This window comes from Mus caroli, chromosome 16, assembly GCF_900094665.2.
Source record: "Mus caroli chromosome 16, CAROLI_EIJ_v1.1, whole genome shotgun sequence".
Classification (NCBI taxonomy): domain Eukaryota; kingdom Metazoa; phylum Chordata; class Mammalia; order Rodentia; family Muridae; genus Mus; species Mus caroli.
The window spans coordinates 88,393,962-88,410,184 of NC_034585.1; positions in this window are offsets into that span (position 1 = coordinate 88,393,962).

Genomic DNA, 16,223 nt, shown 5'->3' on the forward strand with positions numbered 1-16,223 from the left:
CACACACACACACACACACACACACACACACGCACACACACAATTTAAAGGAGTTAAAAAGTTGGCTTTTTTTAAAGGTTGTGAAAATTGCTATTTTTACCATGTTACACCAACAGCTCTGTGCTGTTTTATACTGTACTTTGAAACTTTAAAAAGCAATAACAGTAATAGACTAGTGTGGGATACATCTGTGGCAGTAGAACATGTTGGCATCAGGACCTACCAAACTTATGACATCACATAGGCGACAGCACGACCTGCAACCCTCAGACTGGTTGCCAAGGCAACAGGCACCATATTCCCAGCATCCACTTGGTTCACCTCCCACCTTTACCTGCATTATATCATTTTCCATACAAATAAGGAGAACGCCCCTCTGTCTCTCTCCCTCTTTTCTCTTTCTGCCACCACCTTGTCTCTCCCTCCCAGTAAAACCTCTTCTATGTGGAACTGTCTTGGCCTAGCATGCTGTTGAGACGCGACCCGCCATTCGAACACATCAGAGTGCTTGCTGGGTACCCACAGAGTGTGTAATTCCCACCTGTAACTGCAGTACTCAGGAAGGGGAGGCATGTGAATCAGAGCATCAGCCTGGTTACGTAGCAAGTTCAAGGCCAGCCTGGACTCTGTAGGTGTGTTGAAGTCTTGCCCAGTGTAATCAAATTTGCACTGTTCAGTGGCATAAGAACTGGGCGGTTTTCAGACTCTGACAGTTATACGTAAATGTGACCTGCATTCTCCAGATGTAGTTCTCTTCGTGGAGGCTCACTGCTGAGTAAGCTCACCCTTCCTAGCTCTTCCTGAACTCTGGCTGGCTGGTTCAACTCAGCTGTTCTGGCTCAAACTCCTCTCCAAGCTGACTGATTCAAACTGGCTTCTCTTGGCTTCTGACTGAATTGCTCTGCTTGGCCTCAAACTAACCTTGCAATCTGTTCTAATCTTCTGGCTTCTTGTTCTCTGGCCTGTTCTGTCTTCCCCTGTGTCTAGCTTGCTCTCTCTGCAACCCATCTGTGTAAAACTCTCCTGATAAAACTGTCTCCACCCCTCCCCCACTGCTCTCCCACCCCATGGCCTCGCTTCTCCCGCCTGTATTGTTCTTGGGAGAATTGGGCATATCTTGTCTCTGACTCATTCTGTCAAATCTTTCTCTGATTTGTCACTTTGTCTACCTCTCAATTAGACATCACTTTCGAACATGGCTGCTACCTTCTACAAAGTAACTTTATGTTCATTGTTAAGGATTAAAAGTATGCACTAAGGGCGTGTCTGTATCCCTGTACTAAGGGCGTGTCTGTGTCCCAGCATTAAAGTTATGTGACCGTGTGACTAATCTTCATTCCAGCCAGGTCACACGGACCTAGGTGTTTGGATGTCCTTTGCCAGAGCAGCTGAGTTGCTGGATAAAATTCCTGTATGCTTGGCTACAGCCGCAGGTGCTCTACTCCCTTCAAGTCTTACAGAGACAGTGCGCTGACCGCTGACTGGCGGTTTCCCTTGGCTCCCTTCTCCCTCAGATCTCTTTACCATTCTGCTGACACTGCTGTGCATTAAAACGATCCTTCTGGCCAGCGTCATCGGAGCTCACATTCCCAAGACTCATTGCCCTCTGCCAGCTAGCTTACTTAGGTCCTGGCTGGAAGCCACGTCTAACTCTGCCAGTGAGTACTGTGTGCCTTCCAGACCTGCCTGCTTGGTGACACACTTTAGGCAAGAGCCTAGAGTGTTGTCCAGTCTCCAGGCTTCACGAGGCAGGCAGTACTGTTCTCTGGGTTTGTTCTGGCTTTGAAGTGAGCTGTTTTTAAATTTGTGTGTGTGTGTGTGTGTGTGTGTGTGTGTGTGTGTAGGAATTCAGTTCCCTTTCATCATGTAGGTTCTTGGGATTGAAAACCCAGTCATCAGGCTTGATCACAAGTGCTTTTACCCACCTGCCATTTTGACAGCCTTTTTTTTTTTAAAGAATTATTTACTTATATGCATATAAGCACATTGTAGCTGTCTTCAGACATACGAGAAGAAGGCATCTGATCACTTTACAGATGGTTGTGAGCCACCATGTGGTTGCTAGGAATTGAACGCAGGACCTCTGGAAGAGCAGTGTTCCTAACCACTGAGCCATCTCTCCCGCCCTTGCCAGTCCTCTTTTATATATATATATATATTTTTTTTTGGTTTTTCGAGACAGGGTTTCTCTGTGTAGCCCTGGCTGTCCTGGAACTCACGCTGTAGACCAGGCTGGCCTCGAACTCAGAAATCCGCCTGCCTCTGCCTCCCAAGTGCTGGGATTAAAGGCGTGAGCCACCACCGCCCGGCTCAGTCCTCTTTTAAATCTTACTTCTTCTATACAGTAAAAATGTAATTTCTGCCCTTGGTCTCAACATAGCACTAAGGCTCTTAGGACCTCTGATCTCTCTAAATAAGGGCTGAAAATTATATTTTAAAAAATCCATACAGGCTCTCTGTCAACCTGCTGCCTGTGGATTAGCGTGCAACACTCTCTACTGCTTATGTGCCGTGTCTGCTGCTTCCCACCATGATGGTCATGAGCTAACTCTGACACTGTACGCCAGCCCCAATTAAATGCTTTCTTCTGCAAGAAAAAAAAATGCATACAGATATGTGGGTAGTCACACAAAAATCTGTTAGAAGTTACACAGGAACTATGTGCAAAGAAAGATCCTCAAAGTAGAAACATTTGTAAATTTAGGCCATTAAAGACTATAACATCGTAAGTTCTGCGACTCCCACTTGCTTATACTCAGAGGTATATAACCTTTAAAGCATGAGGAAATAAAATAGACTTACTTTGCTTAATAATCAGTGTCTCATCACAGTCAAAACTTAAAACAAAAAATAGGTGTCGGGTTCATGCCTGTAGAGTCTACGGCAGGAGGATCACTGCCAGCTTGAGCTACATCCTCAGACCACCTTGGACTAAGGTGAGGCCTGTCTCAAAGGAAAGGGGAGAGGGGAAGGGGGAGCCTGAGGCCTTACTTGTAACCCCCCCCCCCAGCTTTTGTGAGGCTGAGGCAGAGAGTAAGTGTGAAGACCTCAGCCATTAAGAGAGCTTGCTGCCCTTGCAGAGGACCTAAGTTCAATTCCCAGCACGCTTGTGGTTGCTTACAAATGGTTGTAATTACAGTTCCAGTGGATCTGAGTCCATTCTCTGAGCACTGTACACATCTGATGTACATGCAGGCAAAACATGTGTACACGCTAAGAAACGGGAACCCCAGGGCCACCGAAAGCGCTCCACCGGGAAAGTAGCTTGCTGTCAAGCACAGTAGCTTGAGATCACTCCCTAGCACTCAGGTGGGGGAAGGAAAGAGCTGACTCCCCAAAGCTGTCATCTGACCTCATATGTGGGCAATAGTGGGACTCCCCACACACATATGTGCATGTACATACACATATGTACAGATGCAATAAATATAAGAAGAAAAACAAAAACCAATATGTTCTTTATATCATCAGTTTCTATTAGACCATGAATATCAACTCTGATGTCTGCTTACAAATTTAGCACTGTGCTGGCTGGTTTTATGTCAACTTGTTAAAGTCAAAATCATCTGAGAGGAGGAAATACCTTAAGATCTAGCTGTAGGTGCTGGAGGCATGGCTCAGCAGTTAAGAGCTCTGAGTTCATCTGTGATGGGATCTAAAGCCATCTTCTGGTGTGTCTGAAGATAGCTACAGTGTACTCACATATATAAAATAAATAATTAAAAAAAAATCTAGCTGTAGGGTATTTTCTCTATTAGCAATTGACGGAGGAGGGCCCAGCAAAAAAGCAGAGCTGAGCAATCCATGAGGAGCAAGCCTGTGAGCAGCACCATCTGTGGCCTCTGCCTCCGTCAGCCCCGCCCCTCCATCAGCCCCCGCCCCCGTCAGCCTCCCTCCTCCCACCCCCCAGTCAGCTCCTGCCCAGTTTGAGTCCTGGTCCTTGACTTGCTTTGATGATGAGCAGTGATATGGAATCGTGAGCCAGATAAACACTTTCTTTTTCAACTTGCTTTTTGGTCATGACGTTTCATCATAACAGTAGAAATCCTAAGACAAGCACCTTTTCCCTTCTTGATACCATATGCTATGCAATGGGGTGCAGTAGAGAAACTGCCCACGTGACTGCTCCATTAGGGGAAAGGTGTGTTTTGTTTTGTGGGAGGGTTTTTTTGGGGGGGGAGGGGAGGGACTATCCAGAGGCATTTGGAAGTGTCTAGAGGAGAGAGAGGTGTGAGGGGCGGGGAGCGGGGAGGGGGCTGTAAGACCTCAGGGAAGACCAAGCATGGGGCTTTACAAAGGGAGTGCACAGCTTGGGGAGGGCCTCTTTGGGGGGATGAAAAGCCCATTTCACAAGTTCCTGAGGAACGCTGGCTTTTTTCTAGCCACCATAAACCCTATAGTCTAGTTTGAGCTGATTTCTAAACAAATGGAGGACCTGCGACCTAACAGGTATCTAAAAGAACTTTATGATTTGTGCAAACACCTACTACAACTTAATCTATATTTATTACCGTGTTCCTCCTGGATAGACTTATCCAAGGGGGATTTTTTTAAAAAAGCATCACAAAGAAGATGTGCATGCAGATGTTCCCTGCAGCAAAGGCTTGAAGGGTGGCGTGAGGGCTCGGGCTAACTGAGCTTGACTGGCTTTCACAGCATGCTCTGTCCTGGCAGACGACCATTCCTCAGCTTCTTGGTTTTGTTTTGTCTGTTTTGTTTTGTTTTTGATACAGAGTCATCTGTCTTCCTGCCTCCACCTTTTACATGTGGGGATCACAGCTGTGTGCAATGATTCTCTCATGACCACTCTGTATAGGAAGGAGCTCAAGCCCAGGGCTAAGCCAGCCCTCTGCCAACCCAGCCACATCTCCAGGCTCTCGGTGCCTCGGGTTGATATTTTCTTGAACGAGTTTCAATACCCACATTGAAGCTAGTTCCATTCCTCCCAAAGAACCACTACACTGAGACAAGCAGTGTTTTGGCAGGGGCTGGCCGAGGGTAACAGGCACAAATAGCAACACTCTTGGTGTTCTTCTAACGACCCAGCGTTTAGGAGACAAAGACCTTCAAGGGCATTGGTGTGAGTGAAGGCTGTGTGTGCAGGCAAGAAGAGATTCCCTCCTACCGGGCCCGCCTCACAGGCAAGGTTTCTTACTGTCCTGTTAACATTTCTAAGGCAGCAGAGCCAAGGCTCAGAGCAGAGCCAGGAACTGAAACCTAACTCTCTCAGACTTTAGAGCTCTGCACTCCCAACCTCAGCTCCGAGAAAGCGGAACAGGAAGGAGGCATCAGCTACAGCGAAAGCTGGTAAGTTCTGGTTTCTTGGGCCACCCCACCCATCTCTGACTTCCTGGAAACCCGCCAAAGCTGGGGCCACAGCACAGAGGAGGCCTTCCAGAGGCACAGAAGGAAATGAAGTAGAATGGGGCAAATCCACTGAACCTGGGAGCCAGTTGCCTTCCTTGATGAGTGTCAAGGAATACCACTCAATACCACTGGTAAAAAGCCACATATCTGCAGAGATAATATATGTTTCTAAAGACAGCTCACACATAGCAAAGGAAGCGTGTTATGTCTCACATCCTGGGTCAAACGGTTGAGATGCCTTCTTAACATATCAAAGTGAACTTGGCTCCCAGGTTCTCCCAGAATTCTTTGGTCTGCATACCCTCCCTCGTCCCCTAAACTTCTCTAGTCCAGGTGACTGGCTGCTCATCCCTAGAGAATCCAACCATCTTGGTTACTGCTCCTCTTTCGGACATCCTGGGTATTACACCCTGCTCCCTTCTCTCTCCTCTCCTTCCTGAGTCCTCCCTCCTCTCACATGGCTCAGAATCATGTCCACTCTAGGCTCTTCCGGAAGCCCCTGCCTCTGATTAAGATGTCCCTTTTATCTGTAATAAACCTCCTGCCGGGCGTTGTGGAGCAGACATTTAATCCCAGCCCTCAGAAGGCAGAGACAAGCAGATCTCTGAGAGTCTGAGAACAGCCTGGTCTACAGAGTGAGTTCTAAGACAGCCAGGGCTACACAGAGAAACCCTATCTCAATAATAATAATAATGATGATGATGATGATGATAAACCTCCTCGTCTACCATACATAGGAGCAATCACATCCTTTCCATTTTCCTTTCTTCTTACTTCCATACTGTGCTCACTTGGGGTCAGAAGATTTGTAACCTTGAGTTTCAACCTGTTGATACTGTGTCTAAAACCTAGCTACACACTTCCGGGAGCCATGGGAACAGTTCTGTTCACAAAAGGAAAGTCAGAAGAAAATCAAGTCAACAAGCACAAAGCTTCTTCTTAAGTTTTAAGCTTTAGCCGGGTGTGGTGGCGCACGCCTTTAGTCCCAGCACTNGGCAGGCGGATTTCTGAGTTCAAGGCCAGCCTGGTCTACAAAGTGAGTTCCAGGACAGCCAAGGCTACACAGAGAAACCCTGTCTCGGAAAAACCAAAAACAAAACAAAAAAACAATGTAACTGAGAGAGCCACAGGGTCCACAGATGCAACTCTCCCTTGAGAAGCCCATTCCCCACAGTTGTATTAGACTTTCCCGTAGTGCCTCTCTTTGTATTAACCCCCGTGCTTAATCTGTGTCATAAACTGTAACTCTGCTTCATACTGCTTGTCCTAACGTTCTTCTCGGCAGTGAGGGCAAAAAAAAACCTCATCTGTCATAGGACCCAATGCCCTCTTCTAGTGTTTCTGAAGACAGCTACAGTGTACTCATATAAATAAAATAAATACATCTTAAAAAAGTAAAAAGGAGTGCGTATGTTCTCTGGTGGACTTACCTCCAACATTCTAGAGGTAGCAGCAAGATTCCAAACATTGACACACCAGGACACCAGGGGGCCTTAGATGCCCTGGAAAATATAGTTCCTATGGGGTATATACCATAGGGACTTCTCTGTTCCTATAGATCCATAAGCTCCCAACATTTCTGCCCTAAACAGGACGCTACAGAAAGTGAGCCTGTTTAATGACACCTTCTGCACAGGACACCTCAGGAAGGCGGGACAAAGCCCAAATTCCTCTGGGATCTGCATGAGCTGTCATTGGAGTCCCTGGTCTCAGTGTATGATGGTCACTTCTGCTTGTCTCTGTTAGGAGATAGTTTCCTGAGTCCAGCCATCTCAGGAACAAAGTCTACCTGGCAGCAGGAACAAAAAAAGGTGAGATCATATTCGCAGGCTCCCAACCTTCTTCTTCAGATGTTTCACGTTTGCCTGCTAACCAGTGAAGGACGTGCAGAGGGAAGTTTCCCTCATCCTGCTATCTGACTCAGGCACACAAGTCGTAAATGTGCTGCCTGTCTTGATTAATCGACTGTGGGCCGTTTGCCCGCTCCTTTGTTCCTTTATTGCTATAGACTTTAGGTCAGAGTCCAGGAGGGGACCTGGATACAAATGCTGCCTGAGGACCCTGAAACCACATGATCTGGATATGACCTAGTCACCAAAATTAACTTCCTTGTTTAACGCCTTGTGTCAAAACATGATTTGTCGATGCAACAGCCACTCTGCTCTCCCTCACTTTGTGTTCCTATCCTTTAAAAACGGTGTATAGTCTGGGGACAGGGTCCAGCTCCTGAGCTGGCTGCCTCCCTGCACATGCAGAGAACAAAGCTTCTTTCATTCCAAGCCTCTCTCTCTGAAGTGAGTTCTCTCAGCTTCCACCCCAAACCCAACCGTCTTTATTGTCGTGTGTCCTTCTGTCTCTGTATGTTTCTCTCAGTTCTGTTTGTTGAGGAAACATAGCTAAAAATGAAGGGGAGAGAGAAATACCCAGATACTGTTGAGGTGCTGAAAGGCTTCTGGGAGGGCTTGGTGAGCCACCGTGGATATACTGAGCACTGGCTTTCTCTGGGCAAGACCCACCTTCCTGGCTCAAGACCCATAGCCTCTTGTTAGGGACCAAATCCTTTTGGCTTGACCAGAGAAACCTAAAACCTCCACCTGTTCTCTCAGCCCTGTGGGAAGAAATTGACAGCCCTCTCTGTATGCCCCGTCTTAGCCCATGGCCACACCCAGGGATGAGGACACAGTGCCACTTGCCTTACTAGGGGGCATGTAGTCTTCTACCTTGGACTCCCTCTCCCCTCCATCACCACCTAGAAACTCCTTCTTTATCTCCTTCCAGCATGCTCGTTCCTGGCTCTGACTAACTTTGTCCCCTCTGTCCTACTCCTTGCTCGGGCTCCCTGGGACAGTGCCACTCCTCCTTGCCTGGATTCTGGGGGGTCGGGGGGGCCTCCCCTTGCCCTAAGTGCAGGAGCAGCAATCTCACTCTCCTGTGTGCACAGGAAGGTGGATATAGTTCCCAGTGTTGGTATTCTGTCTTAACTCCACTGCCACAGTTCCTGGCAGCAGCCAAGTATGTTCCTTCCCACAGTTACCTGGCATCAACCTGGTAGTCCTGGCCCATTATAAAAGGGGCTGTTTGCCCCTCCTCTCTCCTCTCTTGTTCTTTACTCTCTTACCTCTCGCCCCTTCTCTCCCCATTCCCTTCCCCACCCCCACCCCCTCCACATGGTCATGGCCAGCCTCTACTTCTCTACTCTCTCCCCCTCTCTGCCTTTCTCTGCCTCTACTATCCCCTCCCCATGCCCTAAATGAACTCTATTCTATGCTATACCGTCATGTGGCTGATCCCTCGGGGTGAAGGGATGTTTTGGCGTGAGCCCACCGAGGTACCCCTTCCCCCATACCTCACCACACCCCTATAGAACATATCTTAGTATCTGTTTATCTTTTTTTTTTTTTTTTTTTTTTTTTTTAGACAGGGTTTCTCTGTGTAGCCCTGGCTGTCCTGGCACTCACTTTGTAGACCAGGCTGGCCTCGAACTCAGAAATCCGCCTGCCTCTGCCTCCCAAGCGCTGGGATTAAAGGCGTGCGCCACCACGCCGGGCTTATCTGTTTATCTTTATATAACCATAACACCCAGGATGGGGGTAGGAGTTAGTCTCTTCTTCTTCAGACCCCCCCTCTTCCCTCCACACACCCAGAGTGGCTCTGGCTCTGGCAGCTCCAGGAGGAATTTCCCTGAAACAGAGGCAGCCTCCATCTTCCTCTCAAGGAGGCACCTCTGGTGGGTCCAAGGCCTGAAGGTTCCCACTCTCCACCTTTCATGGGTTATGTCTTTCTTCCAACCAATGATTTGTTATTTACAGTAACTGTGACTCAGTAGAACATTTCTCAATGCTGCCACCCTTTAATAGAGTTCCTCACGTCGTAGTGACCCCCCAACCCTAAAATTATTTTGTTGCTACTTTATAACTGTAATTTTTTGTTTGGTTGGTTGGTTTTTTGTTTGGTTTTTCGAGACAGGGTTTCTCTGTATAGCCCTGGCTGTCCTGGAAAGCGCTCTGTAGACTAGGCTGGCCTCAAACTCAGAAATCCACCTGCCTCCCAAATGCTGGGATTAAAGGCGTGCACCACCACCACCCCGCATAACTGTAATTTTGTTACTGTTATAATCGCAGTGTAAATATCTGTGTTTTCTGATGATTTTAGGGGACTCTATAAAACAACTGTTCCACTCCTAAAGGTTTGTGACCCACAGGTTGAGAACCACTGCTTGTAGAAGAAAAAACAGACCAAAAGATTGACCTAAACAGTAATGGCAACACTCAGGGAGAGCAAGAAAAGAGCTCCCAGAGAGGGGAAGCCTGAGTCATCAGGAGAGGAATAGACTAGAGGAGGACCAGTGTGCTTACTGTAAACAAAAAGAACACTGGAGCCCAGCTGGTGGCATGCACGCCTTTAATCCCAGCACTTGGGAGGCAGAGGCAGGTGGATTTCTGAGTTCGAGGCCAGCCTGGTCTACAGAGTGAGTTCCGGGACAGCCAGGGCTATACAGAGAAACCCTGTCTCGAAAACAAAACAAAACAACAACAACAAAAAAAGAACACTGGAAAAATAATTGCCCAGATCAAAAGAGTGAAGGGCAGGAACTGATAGGGTTCGGATTCCATCCCAATGAGCACCCAGGAGCCCAGTCTAACAGTATTAAAGGTAGGAAGTAATCTGTTAAATTCCTGGCCAATTGTCCCTCTCCCTAACTGGAAAAGCCCAGGCACTGGAACCTGTAAGAGGCCAGTGCATTACCTATCCAAAAGACTTGCTTCTGTCTCTGCCAGTTGGCCTGCTTGTTTTGGGGGCAGCTGCTGCTATAGCCATGCCAACAAAAGATGCTGATAGATTGACTTTGGACCAGGAACTGTTCCCAACCACCCCACACTCTGTAGTATTTGTTAGTTTTCACCAATACCTTCTCTGGATAGGTGAATGCCTATTGTAGTTTGAATAGGTCGCCCTCCCCCATCTTCACCCCCATAGACTCATGTGTTTTAAATGCTTGGCCCACAGGGAATGACAGACACTTGGGAGATGTGGCCTTGTTAGAATAGGAATGGCCTTGTTGGAGGAAGTGTATCACTGGGGGGGGGGGGGGGGGGGGTGGGGGGGGGGGGGGGGGGGGGAGAGGGTTTGAGGTGGGCATTGAGGGCTCCTAGTGCTTAAGCTCTGCTGCCCAGTGCAGAAGAGACCATCTCTTCATCCTGACTGCCTTCAGGTCAAGATGAACTCTTGGCCCCTCCAGCACTCAGTCTGCCTGCAGGATGCCGTTGTGCTTCCTGCCGTGATGATAATGGACTGAACCTCCAAAACTGTAAGCCAGCCCCAGTTAAATGTTTGCCTTTATAAGTGTTGCCTTGGTCATGTGTCTGTCCATAGCAATGCGACCCTGACTGTGATGCCCTGATCGTGAGGTTCCCCACAGACTACCAGGAGTCCAACTCATATACAAAAGCAGTCTTTATTCAAGCTTGAGCTCAGACCCTCCATCTTCTCCGGCACAGTAGAAGGTGTGGAAAGTGCTGAGCTGGCACAAGCTTTGCCTATTTATCATGGTAGCAGGGGAGGGACTTGGCAGTTTGGGAGTTACATGACTGACTGACATTTGCTTGGCTATTGATTTGACATTTGCTTCTATTGGCTAGTAATGATTCCAGCTTGGCACAAACCATGGTTGCTAGCTTAATCAATCTACTTTAGACATTAGGTACTTTCTCCTAAAGAACTGATTGGTTGTTGCTACGTGAGGAGTGGCTGTTTGCCCAGGAATTGTAATTGTTACCAGGGTGACATGGCTCCTAGAACAAGATGGGTTTTTTTCCAGTAGCTGAGTTCATTCGGAGGGCAACTTAATCCTAAAATGGAGTCTGAAAGTAAAATGGAGTTTGTAATGTTAAGCTGGGCCCTTCACGGACTAAGACAACTCTCCAAATACAAACAGCCTCAAAGGTCACCAAGACAGTCCTCCAAGGGCTAATTCCTAGATTTGGATTGTCACCTGAGCCTGCCCACAAGATCTAGCCTGGAGACCTTGTATGGGTAAAGTGGATCTTGACCCACAGTCTGGGAAAGGTCCACACCCGGTGCTCGTAGCTGCTCCTGCCATAGTCAAGGTTACCATCGTCATCCCAGGGATTCACCACACCTTGCTGACAAAGGCTACGGAATACAATGAATGGTGGATCACTGCAAAAGTCACTTTCATTCTCTTGTAGAAATTGCCACCTCCAAGGCTTTTACTGCCTCTGTCTGCTAACCTAGGCCTAGTCCTGGAAGGGTCTATCCAGCCTCCGTACAATCTAATCTAGGCCTAGAACGTTTTCAGCCTCTGAGACTTACTGCTGAATAAGCTCACCCTTTCTTGATTTCTGAACTCTAGCTAGCTGGTTCAAATCAGCTATTCTGGCTCAAACTCCTCTCCAGGCTGACTGATTCACCTGGCTTTTCTCTTGGCTTCTGAATTTGCTCTGCTTGGTCTCAAACTGAGTCTAGAAATCGTTCCTAATCTTCTGGCTCCTTCCCATTCTCTTGCTCGTTCTGTCTTTACCTGTGTCTAGCTTGTTTTCTCTTCAGCCCGTCTCTGTTAAAACTCCCCAGGTAAAAACCTCCTCCTTCTCCCTCTCTGCGCTGCGTCTGTCACTCTCCCTCTCTACTCTACTGTATCCTGGACTGTACTCTTGTCTTCTGTACTGTCTGTCTTGCCCTTAAGTAGCTTCTCTTTCCTCTCTCATCTCCTGAGAGTTGGGTGTATCCTATTCTGTCAAATCTTTCTCTGATTCGTCACTTTGTCTGCCACTCAATTAGATATCACTTCCAAACATAGATGTTTCCTTCTACAAACCAACTTTATCTTCATTGTTTGAGATTAAAGGTGTGTACTAAGGACATGCCTGCATTCCAGCAGAGGGATTAAAGGGGTGTGCTAAGGCTGAGCCATAGCACAACTAGAAACAACTTTTTGCCGTAAATAACACAATCACACAGATCTAATCTAGGTTCATTATCAGGTTCCCTGATTCTCTGAAGAGAAGACTGATATGAGCCCTATAATTATGGATGTCGTATTTTGCCTTTTTGTCTTCTCATGGAAAAGCCCCAAAGTCCCATGAGCCAGGACTCTGGGTATTGGAATTAAGAAAGACCAGGCCCCAGGAGCTCATGGCCAGTCTATCCTCTTAGACCCAACACACCTTCCAGGTAGAGTTCTATAAAATATTACATTTAGAAGTTATGGGGGTGGGTGACTCACTACTCCTGTTGGGAACATGGCTCTGGGGTTGCAGGCTTATTGATGAAGAGATGGAGCTTCATCTATGCATTACTCTGCCAGGCTGCAGTACTCCCAGCTGATGGCTCCCTGACCTACAAGGAACCAGGCAAACACCATTGTGATCAGTGGGGGTTGCAAAACCAAGTCTTCCTGGGAGCACACTGATCCTTTTATAGCCCTAGAAAACAATCACCTAAGGTCATATGACCAATCGGCCCAAACTGACTCATCTTAGTACCCCCCAGAATATGGACCCCCTATTGTGGCAAGCCCCCAAACTCTAATTTCCCCAGGAATTCCTTTAAAAACCTCAGGGATAAAGGTCCAGGAGTCAGCAGAAGCCAGCCCCTCAGTGTCTGAAAGGAAATAAAACTTGAGATCTGTGATTCATGTAATGTATGTCAAATAGCCCAAAGAGTTGTTTGTGAGCTTTAAAACCTGGGGCTGAGAAAATAGCAGAACAGGCCAGGACATGCCCGGGCAGGCCCATCTTTACACATCCTGACTGGCCTGGGGCCTCCCTATCTCCCACCCTTCTGACAGTCTATTGATGTTTAAATGGACCAATCATGTGAAACTGGGCCAATTCCTCCCCCAGCCCCACCCCTTTTCTATAAAAACCCCTAGCTTCCAAGCCTCGGGGTCGAAACCACTGTCTCCTGTGTGAGATACATTTCAACCCGGAGCTCCACCATTATGGCTCCACCATGTGGTCGACTCCTCTGTCTTGTGCGGGAGATACATGTCGGCCCAGAGCTCCGTCATTAAACTACCTCATGCTTTTACATCAAGATGGTCGTCTGTTTGTGATTCTTGGGTGCGCATCGAACTGAGTGGGGGTTTCCCCACTAAGTTCTTTTGAAAGACTCTAAGACTCCCAAAGGGAGACACTCACTCAAGCCCCGGGACAGCCGCGCACCCAAGAAGACACTGAGACTGAACTCAGAATATAGGAAGGATGATTTAATAAGCAGCCACAACTAGAAAGCACATGAACCAGAGCTCTGGGGTCGAAACTCATACACCAAACAAGGTGCAGAGGAGATTCGACAACCGGCCCAAATTTTTCACAGGCTTTTATAGGAGAAGGGCAAGGGGGGAGCAGGGCAGGGAAAGTACAAATGTGCGTCACTAAGGGGTTCTGCCAAGGGTTATTTCAAGGGACTTTCCAAGGGGCTTTTCGTAACCAAGGGTCGTGTCCTATATTTTGGCAATGTACTTGATTAATTGGAACATTCCGAGGTTGGTCTTATCTCAACAATGTTCTTGAGGCTGCTCCAGGAAACCCTTATCTCAGATATGTTCCTGGAACAGTCCTCAGTTGGGAGGGGATCGAACTCTGAGTTGAAAAGTTCAGGAACGTACTCTGGGGTGAGAAGTTCAGGCGTGTTCCGGGAACAGTCTCTGGATGGGAGGGGTAAGAGGACTAGAGGACTTGAGTTCAGGAAGAGTTCAGTTTTTCCTCTTTCACTTTCATGTCCAGGATGCTAGAAAGAGGATATCAGTTCCTTAGCCATTCTGAAGCAGACATAAGTCAGCACTGCTGGCTCTACCTAGACCCCAAGGTCCCATATTATGAAAGGGTTGAAACCAAGCAAACAGTAAGGCCCAGTTCCATCCTCTCAGCTGTAAACGAGATTGACCATGTGCACTCTCTGGGGATGAACCTTGCAACACAATCAAGTACAATGCGGTCTTGGGATTCAGATGATAACGTACCCTCATTCTTTTCCACAAGGGCAAGTGCAGATGGGTTCTTACAAACTATCCAGTGGCTCTGTCAGGGTGGCTAAGAGAGGGCACAGGCCAGCCAGTGTCCACTCATTTCCTCTACAAGGTGCAATGAACCTCACTCACTCCATTCATGAAGGCACACTTGTTACAAGTGTATAATCACGCTCAAACATCAGTAAATAACACAGACCTCATGCTATCTGTAACGGCTAACGTCGTCAACTTGACCCATTGGGAATCAACTTAAACCCAAGCAGCTGGGTGCACCTGTAAGGATTTCCATGATTGGATCATTTGAGGTGGGAAGATCCACCCTAAATCTGGGCCACAACTTCTGGGGGCGGCCTACATTAAAGGACACAGACACAAGCGCTTGCTTTTTGTCTGTCTGCCCTCACCCTCACTGGCACATGTATCCATGCTGAGGCGCTTCTTCAGTGTAACTAGCACTCACTTCATTGTGATTCCAGTGTAGATCCTAGAAGACATCCAGTTTCATGGAGAGAACAACTCCCTGGAGCACAGACTGTAAGCCACTAAGAAATCCCCTTTTGGGGGGCTGGAGAGATGGCTCAGCGGTTAAGAGCACTGACTGCTCTTCTGGAGGTCCTGAGTTCAAATCCCAGCAGCCACATGGTGGCTCACAACCATCTGTAATAGGATCCGACGCCCTCTTCTAATGTGTCTGAAGACAGCTACAGTGTACTCACATATAATAAATAAGTAAATCTTAAAAAAACACAAAAAAGGAAAACCCCTTTTGACAAACAGAGACTGGTCCTGTCGGTTCTGTTCCCCCTAGAGGACCCTAACTTTTTATATTATTATTATTATTAATTTGATTTGGTTTGATATTTGATTACGGTGTATAGAAAACCCAATTGTTAGCAAAATATACAAGCTTAGAAAGAGATGATTGCAGTCGTCAGATGCAGTTAGGTGTGTGCAGTAGAGATGCAGTTTGGGTGTGCTCCTAAAAGCCTCCGCGGACAAGAATGCTAAAGAATGGAAAATCCCGGCATATTTTAAGACAAATTCCTCAGTGGAGTCTTGTGGTCTTTGCTCTATGACCCCAAACAAAGTCAGCTGGATGGCCTTGAGCTACCCCACTGTAAAGGTGAAATGGTTCAGCACCTGCTGACTTGGCTTGGAGCCCCCACCATGATGGTGACATGGTTCAGCCTGCCAAGGGGTGGGGGGAGGAGCTAGAGATGACTTTATAGCTATTGGACCTTTGAGAGCTCTCTCCTTTGGCTTGGAAGGAGCTCTGGGTTCATGAGTTAGGCATTTTCTTTCTGGGCTTGCAGGAACAACAGAGAAGCAGCTGGCAGGACACAGAATAGGATTCTAGGAGAGAGCTAAGGAGCCCTCTTGGGTTTGGAGGAGTTCAAGAGAAAGGCAGACTAGCTCAGTAGAATAACACAGATAGAAAGAGATTTTCTAAAGAGCTAGCAGGTTAGTTGTAGGAGCAGACTTGTAAATAGATATTTTGTATGTAATTAAGAAAATAAAATTACCTTCAAAAGCTAGCAGGTTTTTACCTCAGCTCCCACCTCCTATGTCTTTAGGTATACAAATATTAGTTAAATGTAAATGATAAATATTACATCTGACTAATATCCCATGAGTTCAAACAGCCTGTGAGTCATCTCCGGAGCCTAGTGACAACAACCACCTTGAGAATTGCTCAATCAGCCGGGCGGTGGTGGTGCACGCCTTTAATCCCAGCACTCGGGAGGCGGAGGCAGGTGGATTTCTAAGTTCGAGGCCAGCCTGGTCTACAGAGTGAGTTCCAGGACAGCCAGGGCTACACAGAGGAAACCCTGTCTCAAAAAACCAAAAAAAGAGAGAGAGAGAG